Below are 17394 nucleotides of genomic sequence, written 5' to 3' on the forward strand. Positions count from 1 at the left end.
AATATTTTTTTTTTATTTTGGGTGCGCACGTCAAGATAAATTAGATTAATATCAGACTCAGAAATTCCATTAAATCGCCAGTACGCGTACTACGTTTCGAAATGAAAATTAATTTTTCCTTGACGTCATAATCTCTTTAAGTTTTTTTATTCCTAATTGGTTTTCCAATCCCTTTATTACAAATTTAACAGCCAATTAGGATCTATTATCAACCGATTCACGTACTCTGTGAGAGAGAGAAAGAAGTAAAAAAATTAATCAATTGTTTATAACGATTCGTGGAATCTCATTATAATAAATGGACGTTATGCCTAATAAACCTATGAATTCCATCCGAATTTAGTCGCCGATTTTAAACGAATTCATGATGCGACGATAATCGACTAAATTCTTCTCTTTTTTTTTCGACACACCTAAACGGACTAACGCGATTTTCATCTCCCCAAACCTTAAGCTCAGTGAAAAAAAATCTTGATTTTTCTTCCTTCCTTCCATACTAAAACTGTAAAAACTCTCATCCAGCTTAAATGAACCCTTTCCTTATAAGGAAAAAAAACTCCGAATCGGTTTCTGATGATTATCCTTGGGGTATTTTAAGTGGGGGAAAAAACTGTCCCCTTTTAAATATACTTAAGAGTTTCCGATTGGTTTAAGCTAAGATTTGAGGTAGAATATATGGACAGTTCTTGCGCAAATACTTCTACACAAATGTAGGCTAGATTCTTTTTACTAATGAGCCTTGGCGAACGACAATTTTACCCAAGAGGGAATCATATATAGAAAAATCTATTTAATTCATGAGCATTTTAAACTTGCATGGCGATATCATCCAGCGATTGACTTCATTGTATATCTTTAGTTTAACCCTAAAATGACCTCAACCAATGCATGCTCTTTCTTGCGTTTACTTTTCGCTTAAAGGTCAGAGAGGTTAGGTTATAGGGTTAGTTTCGGGTCAGCTAAGACGGCCGGGGCAAAGCTAAGAAGCAAATTTTTATATATTTTGAACAGATTTTCCATACGGACCATTAGTTCCATGGTTGAACTAACATTAAACTCCACATCATGGGGAGGGGGGTTAAAATTGATAAGAAGCAATCGGGGCTTGGTGTCTGTAGAGAATTCGAATTCGTTTCTATACCATCCTTTTCAATAAATGGTCTCCGGATTGGTGTACGAAATGTTTTGGACTTCTTTGGATGGGTGTACACTCTGATCTCACGGACCTTCATATTGTATCGTATAAAGCGGGGTTTACTAACCTTTCGATATCAACCAGTTCAGATTAGAAAAACTGTCAGAGTGAATTACTTTAGAAAGTTGTCAACAATAAGGCAAACATTTTAAACCTCGCAAAATTGATTTTCGACAACTAACCTATCGTCAGATTTTACCTTTGGGTTGAAACTCGAGTGAAATGAAGAAAAAATCCCTTTCATAAAGGTGGTAGTGTAGTGTTAAAGGGGTACTCAAAGGCCCTCGCCGTAAATTACGCTATAGTGCCTAGCCAGCTAAATAACCCGTTTTATAATTGTTAGTGACGAATCTTTTACATAAGTGCATGGGAGAGATGGACGCTTACTATGACCTCTATTGATTTAAGTACCCCTTTAAGGAATCGGAGCGCTCTCTGGTTTTTCTAAGGATATGAAAGCGGAAAGCCCCATCCTATTTTTATCCAAGTTTTTTTTTTTTTTTTTTGAGTTGAAACCCGCCTCGTTCTCTCTACTTTTATATTACGGTATTTCTTGTTGTTGCGATTCCCTGCATGGCTTTCCCTGGTACAATCCTTTCCTCAGCGTCCTCTCTCTCTCTCAGTCTCTCTCTCCCACCGTCTTTTAAAAATCTAGCGAAATGAGGCGTGTAATGCGTTGTCCCCTTCGAGGCTGCTTTTTCCCGAGTACACCTGGTTGGCGATGATAACGTATCTCGTCCCTTAGGGTATCTTCTTCTAGCTGGCATTCTGTTTTTTTTTATATATAACCATTTCTTCCTCTTCTTATACACTTTTCATTCTTCATTGTCCCCACACAGTTTAGGGTTAGGCTCCGTGACAACAAAGAAGAGCCGGTGAAAAAAAAGAACGAATATTGTTACGGATAATTCGTCACGCGTTTTAGGTTTATTCATTATTATATAACCCTCTTCAAAGGAAAAGTTAGAGGTTAAAAAAGAATCCTTATCAAAAATAAAGGGGCTGAAAACTTAACCCCAATACTTCTGGAGTTAAAAAATACGGTATACTAAAAAATGCAATTAGGATAGTCGGTTTTGTCTTAGGCCTAAAAAATCCGAATTAGGCTCTAAATGTCAGTTGGCAGTACTGGGGAAGATGCATCCATGTATTTTCATCATTTATGTCGTAGACAAAATAGCTCTACATCGAGTGTTTCTTCACATTCCCCCTTTTTGAAGACTGGGCCGTCACATTTTCGAAATCTTGTGGAGTTTTAACAGATGTCTATTTATATCACAGTTTCCATTTGAATGTAGGAGCGTATTGTTAGTAAAATTGATATGAATCGTCCTTTTGGACCTTTATTTGTCAATCTACCAGTAGTTTTTTCATCACTGAATTAATCTATAACGAGTGTAAGACTGAGGATTTAGGCCTAGTAAGTCGTTAACGAAGATTATTTTTTCGGAAGGACATAGGCCTATTTCTTTATCTTTTTCTCTGTGATATTGTTTCATAGAGATACCATTAGTCGTATAGAAGAATTCTTGGAACTGAAAAAAGTATAGGAAATGAATAGGCTTAACGTCATTCTAAGAAAAAGGCTATAATTTAGCCCTTTTTCGTATTTCTATTTATGAGTTCGGTAGACGGCCGGTTACACTATACTATATAGATAGGCTTTCCTAATTTTTAGTGGGAAATGGTTGTAACGTTACAGTTCTTAGCAATCAACTTGTCAAGCTGCCCCAGTCAGTCGTTCCTTGGTTCGTTCATGCGAGTCGGTGTCCCATCTCTCAACCATGGTTTCTTCCCCTTTTCTTCCAATGTTGCGTAGCTTCCAAATGGTCAAGAATAAAAAGGGGAAAATGGCTCCGCGTTTAGTGACCCTCACGACGTATTGGACCAGTGACATGTCACTTTTGTCAAGAGGGCTCGTTATGGAATGTCAGGGGCTATAGTTTCGTGACCCCCTCCCTCCCCCCGAGTCGTGTTCTTACTTATTTTTTCTTTTGTTATATCTGAATATCACGTTGCCTTAATTTCCGTAAGCCTTATTAACTTAATTAAGAGAAAATTTCGAGGCATAATGGGCGAATAATTAGGATCAAGTTACGTTTATTTGAAAGACGCGTAAGACTAATGATTTTGATAGGTCAATAACTGAGTGATCAAGTTACTGAACGCTATAAATAGCCTTTCTATGTCTTCTCCAAGACTCAAAGGTTCTCCGAAAATGGGAACTGTATATCGGCCAAACAGCGTTTTGTTTAAGGGCGTATTTTCAGGAAATTGACAAGTAGTGATTACTGACTTTGATGTTAGCTAATGGGAAGCCTGGGACCTTCTCTGACTGTTACGTACTCAAATGTCACCCAAAAACCACTTTATAACGTTTCTAAGAATTAATTTATAAAACTCAATGACATTCTATACCTATATTTGGTTAAAAACGTCTGGGAGGATTAGGAGGAAGTTTTTCTACCACAGTAGAAATCTCCAAATGTGGGTCGAAATTTAAATTTATAAATGCCGATAAATTTTTATTATGGATGAAGAAATAAATACAACACGCGCCTAAAGTATAAATTTTAATGTATTTCTAAACTCCTTAAATATTTTCTTTGCCCTCGATGTCTAGGTTAAGCTTGCCTCTTAACAGATCGTAACGGTGAGCACGACCGTATGGTTTTTGCACTCTCTTTTCTTTTCACTTCCGGTATGGTATGGCCTTTAACCAATTCTTTTATAGTTATCGCCACTATGAATTTGTTATTTGATTTCGTCAGAGGTTCGAATGGCTTCTCTTTTGCTTCTCACTCAAAGCCATTCTTTATAGCGCTCCTCCTCCAGATTCTTCTCGGAACCGAAATCGTTCCGAGTGAATATTTCATAAGTTCTCCGCAAAAATCGTCAAAGGGGAAATGATGGAATTCTGATCGCCCCGAACATCCCTTTTTGCTACCGACAACGTTTAAGACTCGTATCGCGTAAGCTTCATCCCTCCTTTTCCGAACCCCGTCGCGAGAATGTTAGTTAGAAGAAAAGTTACAAGGTATTCGAGGATGACTTTCCTCGGAATTTATTCTCTTATTTACCTTCTCTCTGCGCCTGTAGAAATGTTTCAACTGCCGCACTTCCGTCTTCCAGGAAAAGCACACGCGTAGGAGTACGCTTAGACTTCGTAATGCCACCTTGAAATATTTAATTCTTATTTTCTACCAGTATTTTAAAAAAAATATATGTTTTTCTTGTATAAAAACAAATCTTTTAGCCAAATTTAGGACTATTTTATTTAAGTCTATTTGGAAGGTACAGTGTACTACAAAATAAATACCATTTTGTTTTAGGTTTTAAGGTCGTATTTGACCCTAGAAAGTACCCTTAAATGGTCCTATAACGAATGATGCCGAACAATTTCGGCGATTAATATTTTCCAGGCCATTTGAGTGGGGGGTTTGTATCAAATTAAACGATTTTAGGTACTAGCTATACTCGTACCGAAGCCACGGCTTTAGTCGTAGGCTAAAAGGTTTTTTCACGCCTGAACGTTTCGGGGCAAAAACATTTCGCTTGGAAGGGTAAATTTGTATTTAACCTTAATTACCCTCTTGACCCTAAAAAGTCGTCCGGTCAGGCCTGGCCTAGCTATAACCCCTTTAAGAAGATGGAGCAAGGGAAGAATGAGAGGCTAATTACCCCGGCGGGTAGTGGATTTCTATCTAGGAAGCTTTACTGGCTAAAAAAGATCTTCTCTATCGGTAGAGTGCACCCTTCTAACTCTTAGGCCTACTATCTTTATCTTATCTCTTGCCATTCACGATGCTCTTCTCCGTGATTTCGTCTCCACTCTCTCAGGGCACGTGTAGGGTTTAAGATCTCACTCTAAAAACGCGATAAATTCGTAGATGGAAGCTAAGGCTTTGAATTATATTAGCGTAGCCTTTTTAACGTTGTATTCCCAGGATGATATGATATCTTGGATGAACTCTTCAGAATAGTATAGCCTCCCTTTATACAAAAGCGGTTTAAGACATTAAGAGCTTCTAAGTTACGAACGGCGTCTGTAGTATATTTTTTGGACCCTACTAATGAAGAGCCTGGACTTGGTACTGAAAATAGACCTTTTGCGGCTAACCATAAACCCTAAACCTATCGGGTTTTCCAATTATAGGCCTTGGAGTATTTTACCGCGAAACTGTTGTGGTTTTGGATGCTTCTACGGTATCGTGTCTTGAAATGACCGATAGCGTAGTTTTTCTACCGAGATCACGGACTTTCTAAATGGACGCGGAGGTTAAACCAGAGTTCATGGTTTTTACCCTCGTGCTCCTTCAGTTTTTCTTTTGCTTTCTTTGTTTTTTATTTCGGCGATTTCTCGCTGCTTGCTATTATTGCTGCGGCAAATGTTTTGTAACTAGACGATGGCTAGCGATGATGGTGGGGATATTTTCTTGCATAAATTCTCCGCGGTCGACTTGCGAGGGAAATATTTCTTTTCTTGAATAAGAAGACGACGAAGGCAAAGGAAATAAAACCATGGTTGTTGGTTGTATTTTTCTCAGCGTGTAGCTTTCTCCTTTTATTCGACTTTTGCTTCTTCTAAGTGATTCTGGGTACAAATCTTTGAACCGAAACAAAAATGTCGGCGTCATCCTCTCTTAAAAAAAACGTATACCCTCTCTCTCTCTCCATCCTGGACCTTTTTTCATCTCCCCTTTCTTCTTTTCCTTCTTATTCCTCTTTAGTCTAGAGGATTCGTGCTGATTTTTAGTAAAATCGTGCACTTTGTGACAAAAGAACAAAACTTTGCACAAAGTATCTATGTGTCTTAAGTAGTCGATTAAAGATTGGAGGCATTCTGTATCTGTCCTGTGACATTTGTGACAGGCGTAAAAGTGCGACATAGTTTTGCAGAAGTGCACTCTGAACGCCCCCTCATTTCTCTCTTAACGTCTCCTTTCTTGGGGGCGGGCGCCTCTACTCCAGATAGTATAAAATCTCGAAGGGGTCGTTCATCATACTATTTTACCATTTTTTGCACTGGCAAATTTATTGGGAAGGGTCTTACATACTCAAAGAAACGTTAACTATTTATACTATAAGTTTTAAGGTTTTTAAATGGAAATGTAATGTTATTTCAATGACGACAGTTTATTTTATAAAAAGCATTAAGCTTTATTTTATTATTATTCTTTTAAAATATTTCCCCTAGACGTTAATACGAACCACTTTAATAAAAGTTTAATTTCGTAAGTTCAGAATTATTTTATATATCTATTATTATTTTATAAAAATGTCTCATTTTGGGAGTCCGTCTTTTTTCCCTAGGACCACTCGCATTATTTAAACTTGTTATTAAGGCTAGGTGCCCATGATTAGTAAATTTTTCTTTGTTTAAGTCCTTTAGTTAAAAATGGACGAGTTTTTTGGTAACATATTGGTTGCAAAATGACCATATGTTATGTAGATGTAATTTTACGATCCCTAGTTTTTGAGGTAAAATTGCCTAAATGTATTGTTAAATGGGTTCTAGTAAGGTAGAAATTATTTCTGTTTTTAAATTTAAATTCCCTAATTTGTTAATCACGCTAGTGAAAATATTTTTAGTTAACGTTAACATTAAAATTAATTGTGTCAACGAAGAGGTAAATTCGACCCCAGAGGTGGACATGGTGGTACTTAATGGAGCAGTCATCCTTAACATGATAAAGCCTGTTCCAGCTTCTTCGTTCTTCGATTACGCAGAGATGTTCGGAAAATACATTTCTAGACAGTTCACTGGAAACGTTTGTCGAGTTGATGTTGTGTTTGACACATACATTGAAAACAGTTTAAAAGTGAACACCAAGCAAAAAAGAGGAAAAGGAATTAGAGTGCGAGTTGAAGGTAGAAAAGCAGTACCTCGAAATTGGCCTGAATTCTTAAGAATAGACGAAAATAAGAAAGAACTATTTGTCTTTTTGAGTCAGGAAATTTATTGTGCAAATTTTCCTGGAATTGTTTTAATTACCAGTATCGAAAAGGTCTTGACCACATCAGAAATCAATATAGATGACCTATCTCCATCAAAAGGACTATCTGCTTCAAAATTACACGAAGTGATTCCATCCCTCGAACGTTTTGTCATTTTAATGTATGACAGATGTAGCTTAGTTCTGATGAAAACTTAAATGATGGAAAAAAATCGCTTTTTACTCAAAAAAATCGGGAACTGGAAAATATTCCTCCAACTAAAGACGCTTTTATGCAACATGTATTGCGAGCAGCGTTCCAATCGGGCCATGTGTGGGGCCAAGCCCTTAAAAGGGTCCCTGATTTACCAGATCCAAACCAATACGGATGGTACAAAAGAGAAGATTCGCAAAATTGGCAAATAAAATGGATAACATTACCTCCTGCTGCTGAGTCGTGTCGCGAAATATTAAAATGTGGTTGTACTAAAGGTTGCCGTGGACAGTGCTCTTGTGTTAAAGCACAACTACCTTGCACCGCGCTATGCAAATGTGTTGGTTGCGATAGAGCTATGACATAATTTGTCATTCGGTACATTTAAGTTTTGTATGTTTTTATGTATTTATTGTCAAAAATTTTGATATCTGTATGTTTTATAACAATTTTCACATGTATCGAAATAACTATTGTACCTGTCAATGTCTTTTACACTAAAATGTTTTTCATTTCTATATAGTTTGCCAAAGTTAAAATTAAACATAATCGTTAGTACTTCAATATTTACATTTAAAGATTATTTAATATAAAAATACTGTATTGAAGCACCTGAATTTAAGCATTTTTTTGTTGAAAGGTATTATAGTGAACGACCCCTTCGAGACTTTATACTATCTGGAGTAGAGGCGCCCGCCCCCAAGAAAGGAGACGTTAAGAGAGAAATGAGGGGGCGTTCAGAGTGCACTTCTGCAAAACTATGTCACACTTTTGCGCCTGTCACAAATGTCACAGGACAGATACAGAATGCCTCCAATCTTTAATCGATTACTTAAGACACATAGATACTTTGTGCAAAGTTTCGTTATTTTGTCACAAAGTGCACGATCAAAACCCCAATCCTCTAGACTACTTGATCTTCTTCTTTTCCTTCTTCTGGGTGCAGTAAAGATTTGCTCCCCGTCTTTTTCTATTCATTTTTTTTATTTCATCTCCTCTCTCTTTTTCTCTGAATGAGCGGCATATTAGTTATTCTCGGTTCACCTACTCTATGTTCCATTCGTAAAAAGAAAACTATATCGAAGGCTAGAAGAAAAAGAATTGGAAGGAAGAGGATAGTGAGGGTGGATAATATCCTCTTCCAGCGGTTTTTTCTCTATTACCTCATCTTCAATGATCCCTCCTCTAACCACCCCTGACCTCTTTGAGAGAACGTAAAAACGTCTATTTCGAGAATTTCGGTTTTTAGGAAGTCTGAAAGTTTTTTTTTTCTTTGAACGATGCGTCGCTGGTTGGCTTCACCCAGTTTTTTTTCCTTTGGGGGCACGATTCGGTTCAACGACGTGTGTAGGCGAAGAAAGCTTTAATTACTTGCCCGGATTTGGACACGGCTGATTGGATTCCCAATAGTACCTCTTATAGTCTATGTCTGTCTTTCTTATATAAAGATGGGATGAAACTAATTTTTTCGAATTTATTGGTCAATGGTGGTAGTCTTTGTTTTTATGAAACATTGAAAATAAGCCTACAATTAGTTACTTTGTCTAAAATCTGAAGCTTAGATTAAAAATGATATTTTAACTTAATCCTATTCTTTTTTCTTTACAGATCTCATGAAAGAAAACAAGGGACATTCATTCGTTCATTGGTCCGAATAAGAAATTCCGGTAAGAATCTGTTTTTAACGTTTATCGCGCCAGTTTTCTTGAAAAGCCTCTTTCTTTCTTTTTTTCTTATTATTTTGACGGTGAAATTTCTTTCTTTCTTTCTCTCCACGACTTCTTAAACCTCGGACCCAAAAAAAACCAGCCCCCAGTTACTGTCCTTTACAGAATCACTAATGACACAATTTATATCCAGATGGTGTAGATTGCAGCACCCAAAACTTTCTCGGGTAGTTAGACGCAGCCCTCTAAAGGCTCTAATAAAAGAAACTAGGGCCACTTTAGACCTAACCACAGTTTTCTAAAAGTTTTATTTGAGAACACCACAGAAAATAGACTAATCGAAGTCAGTGATTGGTCGAAAATAAATTAACATCTGCCCCGCGACCCCTAAATGATCAATATTTATTTCGGGAGATTGAATTGATATATACGTATTCGTATACCATAAGGGTCAGTGTTTAACATGTAGTTTCGTATTGGAAAAACATACCCCGTGTGTGATTAAGTCTGCGGTCGTGTTCGAATCTCCAGGTGTTAATTAATGGATTTTTTTTTTGTTGCTCCGGTTCTTTTCGGGTTTTTGTGGTACGGTATCGTTTCCGGACTGGGCAGTCCGCCTTTCTAGGGGCGTGTTTTGCAATCTGAATAATTTAAACCTCCTCCAAAAGTGCCAAACAGAACTTATGCGCCGCGCCGTTCAATGATGGCTGGAGAATGTTTCGAGGTGTTATGAATGAGTCAGGTTTTACCATTAAAACGTGAGTTTGCGCAATCTACTCCTGAATATCAAACGTATTTATCATTAATGATCAAAACAATCTACCTTTTTAAAAAAAAAAAACAAAATAATGTACTATAATATTCATGATATATTTAAATATATTCATGTTTATAATATTGTTTGTTAAGGTCGATATTAACCTAAAACGCAATAATGCATTTTTTATTTTGGTATATTTTATGTGAAAACATAATTTTTCTTTTTTCAATATCCGGGCATTTTATGTGTGTCAACGCAATAATTTTAACGTTAATATTAGGTTTATATTTGAACAATGGTGCAGTACCTGCATGGTTCCCTTCGGTAAAATGTGATGATATTCGGGAGGGTATTGGATTATGACATAATAAACAGACCCCAAAACCCCCATGGGAAAAATTTTCCGCCTTACCCGGGGCAAAGTGGAATTAATACCCATGAAAAGCGGGAAATGGGTTATGTGTCGTCCGGGCTTATATATTAAACCGAGTATAAGAAATAACATCGTAAAACGTTAAATAAATCTATACATAATCTCTGGAGAAATTAGGGCCTAGTATTTGGCACGAAATTAGGAAATATAATAGGTCATCTAATGTAAAATTAATAGAAATTAATATTCGCAAGGGGCCTGCGTTGGCGTTCAAATAATTGTAGACTTTAAAGTCTAGCCAATTTTCGGATAACTTTCCAAAACTTTGAATATGACCCCTGTAGAAATGTTCCAACCGCTATGCTCCGGCTTATGTGTGGGAAGCAAACGCTCTGGGGTTATATTGCTCCAACTATTAAATTACTATTAAAGTACTGAAATTGTACCCCAATCATACTCTACCGTTCTCCTTAATTTAAAATGATGATCATAATAATTAAATTTTATATAGTAGTGGGTGGTCTCCGTCTCTCCGTAGGCCTAAATCAATTTTATACATTTTCTGTTCACTTTTTCCTTTTTGCACCTTTACCTTTTATATCTTTGCCCACGCAGAATCATTGAAGGAAAGGTTGATGTTTTCTTATTCTTCTATTTTTTTTCTTTGTTTCGCGTCGCCTCGAAACGATAAAGCCCGGAGTATATGGCCAGCTATAAGAGGTTACCGGAGGAAGGGGGTACGGTAGAGGAGACCCTTTGTTTAAGCCACCGTAATTTTTCACGTTTTATTTCCGTACTTACGAAAGCGGGAAAGACGAAAGAGAGATGCGGCTCTGTTTCATATTTTTTTCTTCTTCATTTCTTCCTCTTTCTCTTCTCTCTCTCTTACCTCCGTCTTCTCCTCAATACGAGAGAGGTTGGATACTTATCCAAAATTGCACTCTTCCTTTTTGGATGAATTACAACAGTATAACTTGAAATTTCAGCAGTAACTTTCATACGTAAATTAAATAAAATCTGCAGACTATAGTGAAGATGAGTTAAAGTACTCGACCCCTCGCCTTTTTCTATCATCGAGAAAAGAGTTTTTTTTTCTATGGCCCGGAATTTTCAAGATGGTCAAAATACTGTACGCTTTATTATTTTTAAATTCCCGAATTTAAGTCACGAGTTACACCAAATTGTTCAAGTGTTCGACATCTCCCTTTCTTTCTTTCTTCCCTCTCTCTCTCTCTCTCTCTCTTTCTCTCTCTCTCTCTCTCCCTCTTGTTTTTTTAAATGATAGACGGTCCGGAAACGGTGGATTCTTCTCCAAATCCGAGATGAAGAATACGAAATCGTTTCGGAGGGAAAATCTTCGGCATAGATCACGTCTTATAGCTATAGCTAGCTAGCTGGTCCTATCTAGACCTTTATCTCTAATGGTAAATTTACTCAGGGTGAAATTTGCATAGGCGCTTGGTGGCGAATAAAATACTGCCCTTCTACTTCAAGCTAAAAACGAAATTATTCTTTTCAACCAAGAATATTACTTGCTTCTCTTGTGGCTTTGATAAAATGGTCTCGGAGAATGTCTTCCAATTCATGTTCCTATTTCAAATTATCGTAATGTTTAATTACAAGTATCGCTCCGATGGATACGATATTTAAGGTTGAAATGAATGAATTCATGGTAGTAGGACGCTCCCTCCTTTTTAAAGGTACATATATATATATATCCTCCAGGGCTGTCATCTTTTCAATATCATTTCGGAAAAGGGTCCCAACTTTTTTTTCTATTATGTTTATATATATCTTTACCATTAACACGATTGTAACTGATACAGAAAAGGATGCTAAGAGAGAGAGAGGGAGTTTTTCAATCATTATTCTATTAATGATCATCGTGGAATTTTATACGGGGAGCTCGCGACGATATAGGAAACGGCGAAGAAGGAAAAAAAGGGAGGTTTTTAATAATTTTTTCCCCTCATTGTAACGCTAAAAAAAAAGAGGAAGAGCGGGGGAAAGAGAGAGAGTAGCTCTTTAAGGAGTTGCGGGACGTCATTTCCGCTATCTATCCATTTCCTTTCGGATTTCCCGCCAATCCTTCATTCGGCTTCGTGCGTTCTCCATCCCAAAGTCACGCGCGCTCATTACATCCCGCTTCTTCTCCAGACTTATTTCTAGGTATATACTCTTAACCCTGGAACCAAATGGCTTCATCCAATGCATTTGGCCCCCCCTCCACCTACCCCTTTTCTTTCTTTTTTTTTCTCTTCTTCCTTCGTTGCTTTACTGATTTCTGAGAGTCACGGAATGGAGTGAGTGAGTTAGTTTTTCCCTTCTTACCTTTTCTTCTTTTCATTTCGTTCCTATTCTCTTTCTCTCTCTCTTTATCACGGTTTATTTATAAAAGTAAAAGTTGAGATGAGCGTGCGGCCAAGTACTGTACATACCCACGATGCTGCCACCGAGGTTTATTGCTTAATTTAGTGAATATATACAGTCACTCACGTGTGTAGATCATTTTATTTTATTTTTGAAAAGCTTGCCTATGAAAATGAAATCGAAAACAATCGACGTTTCGTTTCGTAAATAGAACAATGAGATAAATGTTTATCCGTATCGAGCACAACTTTTTACTCTCTCGTTCCGTCATAACTTTTAGAAGAATTTATTCGGAATGTTGGAATGTTTTCTCAAAATATTTTAGCGGCAAATTACAACCCTTTCAATTATATATACGCGGTTATTCATTGGTAAAACGCGAGGAAGGTTTCTGACTGTGGATAAATGCGTGGGGATGTCTAAAAATATTCCATAATTTTTCCCCTTGCCTTTCCTTGGGAATGGACGGCCATTTTACTTCAACCTCTGAGCTATAATTCGTCGCGCCTAGAGAAATACGTAGCGTACATACACGCCTTCCTTATTCAATCTTGACGCGAAAAACTGTCAGAAATGATTACAGAAACCATAGAACATTTGGTCCGGGTGGATTTCGATTTGGGCGCGCGAAACTAAACTGGAAAGAAATTACAACTTTGGAGGGAAAGTTCCGGACGCGTCTCTTTAATAAAAAGCATCCTAAAAACTATTCCGAATCGATAATATTCCTCTTTGCAAAAACATTGTCCCTTTCCATTTGCCATCAAGTTTTGTTGTGTCAAGGAATTGTTTTTCCAATAAGGTTTTATACAAAGCGGGCGAGGGGTCGAAAAATTCCGCGATACATTTTTTGTTTTACATAAATGGGAATTCTTTTTTTCTTTTCGGAAACTCTTTTCTCTCTCTCCGTTGTTTGGAGTTTCAAGTTGAATCTCAAAAATGGGTTCAAGCTGGAAAAAGGAGGAGAAGTTGAAAGCTCTTAAGTCGAGAATCGAATGAATAATGGTCCATTTTCGACCGGCAAGGGTTGTTTGACTCCCTTTCACTCCCCCAGTGCCCCCTTTTTTGACTTTAAATGTAAGAAGCGGTAGAATTTAAAGTTTTTTACTATCAAGACTAATGACGGAGACAGATTTCAAATTGTCCGTGACGATATCTTCAACGTATCGCTAGGACGCGTGGCTTTTTAAGACATTTCTCCTTATGAAAAACTTCCAAGAACTTTGATATGAAAATTTTTTAAATATAAAAAAGATTTTAAAATATAAAATATATGCTACTTAACGATCTAGAACATTTTTTTTTTTCAAACGATATTTATAAATTTATTGAAAGGTAATAGCCATACCACTAATCGAATTTTCTTTATCTTAACCGAAATAGTTTTCAAAATAAAATTAGCTTTGAAATTTGAAATTCTATTTTTCTGTAGCATGTACAACCTTCGTCCGAATACATTTATATATATATATAGAATCAGACAGTAATGTAGTAACACAGTTCAAATCTACAGTAAAGAGACTTGGGAGAAATCCAATCCGAGGTGTTCGCGGTCATTTCACGCGGGGAATCTCGAGGCTGTTTGCGACGGAAGTCCATTTTGGACACAACACATGTTGGTGCGCGCTCTTTTCGTCTACAAGGAGGCCGCTTTAAGTATGCGTGGGAGGAAGAATTTAACTTTAACTTAACCCAAAACGTGGTGCCCTCGTCGCAACGAACCCATAGAGAGAGAGAGAGAGCGTCTCTGGTCCCTTTTAAGACTAAAGATAAACACGCGAGTACCCCGAACTTATAAACCGTAACGTAACTCTGGCCGCCGTACACGGTATGGAAAGACTTTTCTTTACTCAATATTTTTCCACGTCTTAATAATACACTTCCTTCTCCCAAATGCAACCCCTAACTCCAACCCTCTTTCACTATTATACCTTAGCCTATTTTTCAACCGGAAGTTGACCACGTGTTAATTTCGCTGGCGTGTTGTTTGAATACTTAATTATTTTCTCTCGCGCCGGGAAAATTAATCAAAATACTTTTCTCTCTCGCTCTCCTCCTTAGCTTTATTTAAAAGTATTATAGTTTCTCGGTTCTATGGATTCTCCAACCCAAAATAGAGTTTGTTAGAGAGAGGTAGGTTGGTGATGAATCGCGTATATAGCTAAGCCTAAACTCACCGGGGATACGGGTGGGCTCGTAAGAGACGGTGAAATGTCGGCACCACCGAGATTTTAACCCAACGCCAAGCCATAGGTTATGTCGTCAGAGGTTGGGCAACAGCCCCCCTCCCCTTCCCGTTATACCTCCCTGGTTTAGTCGGTTTCTATATACCGCTCGCGGCTTGTCTCTCGCGTTAAGTCTCTCTAAGCGTGTAAACACATTTTGAGTTTTGATTGCCTTCGCGAGGGCTAATCAGGCGAATATCTCCTAAAGGCGAAAACATACGCCGCTTTGATTGCCGCCCGGCTAGCCTGACAGCTTAAATCTCAACGGAGCTCGAGCTTCCCATCCACCCAAACACACTCCCTTTTCAACGGTACACCTATATATAGACATCCCTTTTGCCGCGTGAACCATAAGGGTTTATAACACCTCGTATCCAGCTTATTAGATTTTCTAGTTTGGATCTTCGCTTCCACAAATTTCTCCATTTGTTTCCGTAAACCTAAACTCTCTCCTATATATATCAGTAAGCGAAATATTAACTCGGTGTTCTTGTTTCGAGTCTGTCAGTCTTGAATTTATTAAAATCTCTGTGAATATTTAAGGTAGGATATGTAAAAAGTCCATTACTTAAAATTTCTAACTGCCTATCGAAGTCATTATTGCAATATTTTCGTTATGAGTGAACAGTTCAATAATCTGGTTATAACAGTATTATTAATTCAGGCACTCGCCAGGACTGTATATTTTAGCCATATAGAGACTTGTCTTAAATTAGCTCCCTAGGATATCCAATTATAATAATAAAAAAAAAACCTCTCTTGCTCGGATTTCTCCTGACTCTGAAAGATTTTAATCGAATTTTCCTCTCTCTAACTCCATGATGCTCATCTTTTCTGTGTAGAAAAGCTTGTTTTCATTGAAGAAGTCAAGATTAGAATGAGTCCTTCCAGAAATCAGCTCCATATTTTACCATAGTGCAAACTAGGCTTAGAACTCCGTGTCTGCCTTGGTTCGTTTTTCATACATGCATGCATGCAGTAGGAGGAGGAGGAGGAAAGGTTTAGAGGCCCGTTTTTGGGTCGAAGGAGTGTAAGGAAACATTTATAAAATCTCTATACTCGCTAGTATAGTGTTGTACAGTAGCGCTAACGTAACTTATGACAATTTAGTTTTGATAAAAACCGTGGTAAAGATTCTGGTATTGTTTTTTGCCGTGTACTTCTGCCATAAATCCTTCTCCAGACATTAGCCAGCCGCCTTATATATCTTTCTTTTCCCCCATCTTTGCCCCAGCACCCCTAAAACTCTGCTCTGTTCGGATGTAAGGTTATTTTTCATCTTGTCTTTAGCGGGTCTATAATCATTATCATTTCGTGGTACGTCCTTCTACAGCCTATATACCTCCAGCGAGAAAAGTTCTGGAGGAGTCTGGCGCCTCTCATCCCCTTTTGATCCCTGCTTACTCTTGAGCCTCTTTTACTCCCCAGGATATACAGAGGATAGGGTTGAGGAATGGTAAAAAAAATTCGCCAAGAAAGGTCGTGACCTTTTGATTCTAGCGAGTGTGCATGCATGGACTTGGTTTGTTTCATTTTATAGAAGGGCTTCAAACGTGCATGCGCGAATTGAATGGCACCCTGTTGTGAGCCCACCCAACTTAAACTATATTAGAACTATATAAGAACTATCTTGGAAATTTCTTAAAATAGAGGATTTATGTCGGGTTGAACTTGAGGCACCAGGAGGGGTACCTCATTCCTAAGGGTGCAGTGTTGCGTAGATACTATAAATATGTGTGCATTTTCTGATGTTTCGTTTGCGCCACAGAATTGTGATGAGGGGAAACCGACTAAATTTCATAACGTTTTTGGAGAAATTTCTATTTTCCTTTTCAAGATTTAGACCTATACTTATTTTTGATGTCTATGATGTTTTGGTGTAAGCGTAGCAGCGCGCCCGTTCCTACCAGCATCTATCGGCACGTGCCAGATATACTTAACCGCGTCGCTTCTGGCTCGTGCGGGACACAGAATCTTTAAGATATTTCCCGCGTTCTTGACTCATTTTACGACGGCGCGCGCCGCTCGTAGACTTTCTTTTCTTTGTCATTACTTGTACGCTTTTGTTTTTGCCCTCCTCGCAGTTCTTTTTTGGTCCGTTATAGCGGGGCCTCCCTCGATTCTAGGCTCCTTATATTCTATAGTCTACTAGGGCCTACCGTCATTTTAATATCCTCTCTCTTCTCGCGTTTCGTCGAACCGTAGAATACCGTATGTATACTCATCTTTTCATTCATAATTACCCTAACACTCATGATGAGACAGACAAACAGACCTAGATCTTTCATCTTGCATCCGAAGTAGAAACATTTATACGTTGAAAGAGGCCGGTGTAACTTATTTGGGTTTATTATTGTATCGCAGTCGGTCGACGACGACAATATCTTTGGGATGTACAAATGTTTGTTGAAATATTTCTTGTCTGTTTCCTGAAGTAATGTTTAAAAGAATTTTCCAAGCGAAATTGTCGTATATCGCGGCATTAACGATCTCACGTCCACTTGGACGTCTCGGCGTGGTCGGTAACCGATACGCTTGGAATATAGTTACTTGTTTGTTGTTCCTCTAAATTAGTTGTCGCTGGGGCTTTTCCAGTAGGGGAGGGGCACCGGTCCAACTAACGTCAATATCTTAAAAGTTCTCGAGAGGTTGGA

General features: G+C 37.9%; 1 protein-coding gene across 4 annotated transcripts in view; it reads left to right on the forward strand.

Annotated features, from left to right (window-relative positions):
- The window catches only part of LOC149661988 (irregular chiasm C-roughest protein-like), a 189720-nt gene that overhangs the window by 144883 nt on the left and 27443 nt on the right, over positions 1 to 17394 (forward strand). For all 4 annotated transcript variants that reach the window (XM_089843579.1, XM_089843575.1, XM_089843580.1 and 1 more), the window contains exon 7: positions 8954 to 9012. The gene's annotated coding sequence lies outside the window, so the exon portion shown is untranslated. The remainder of the gene's footprint in view (positions 1 to 8953; positions 9013 to 17394) is intronic.

The sequence above is a fragment of the Phalangium opilio genome, unplaced genomic scaffold (assembly GCF_054372755.1).
Source record: "Phalangium opilio isolate 3A_F unplaced genomic scaffold, DU_Popi_V2 ptg000070l_1, whole genome shotgun sequence".
In the NCBI taxonomy this organism is placed as follows: Eukaryota; Metazoa; Arthropoda; class Arachnida; order Opiliones; family Phalangiidae; genus Phalangium; species Phalangium opilio.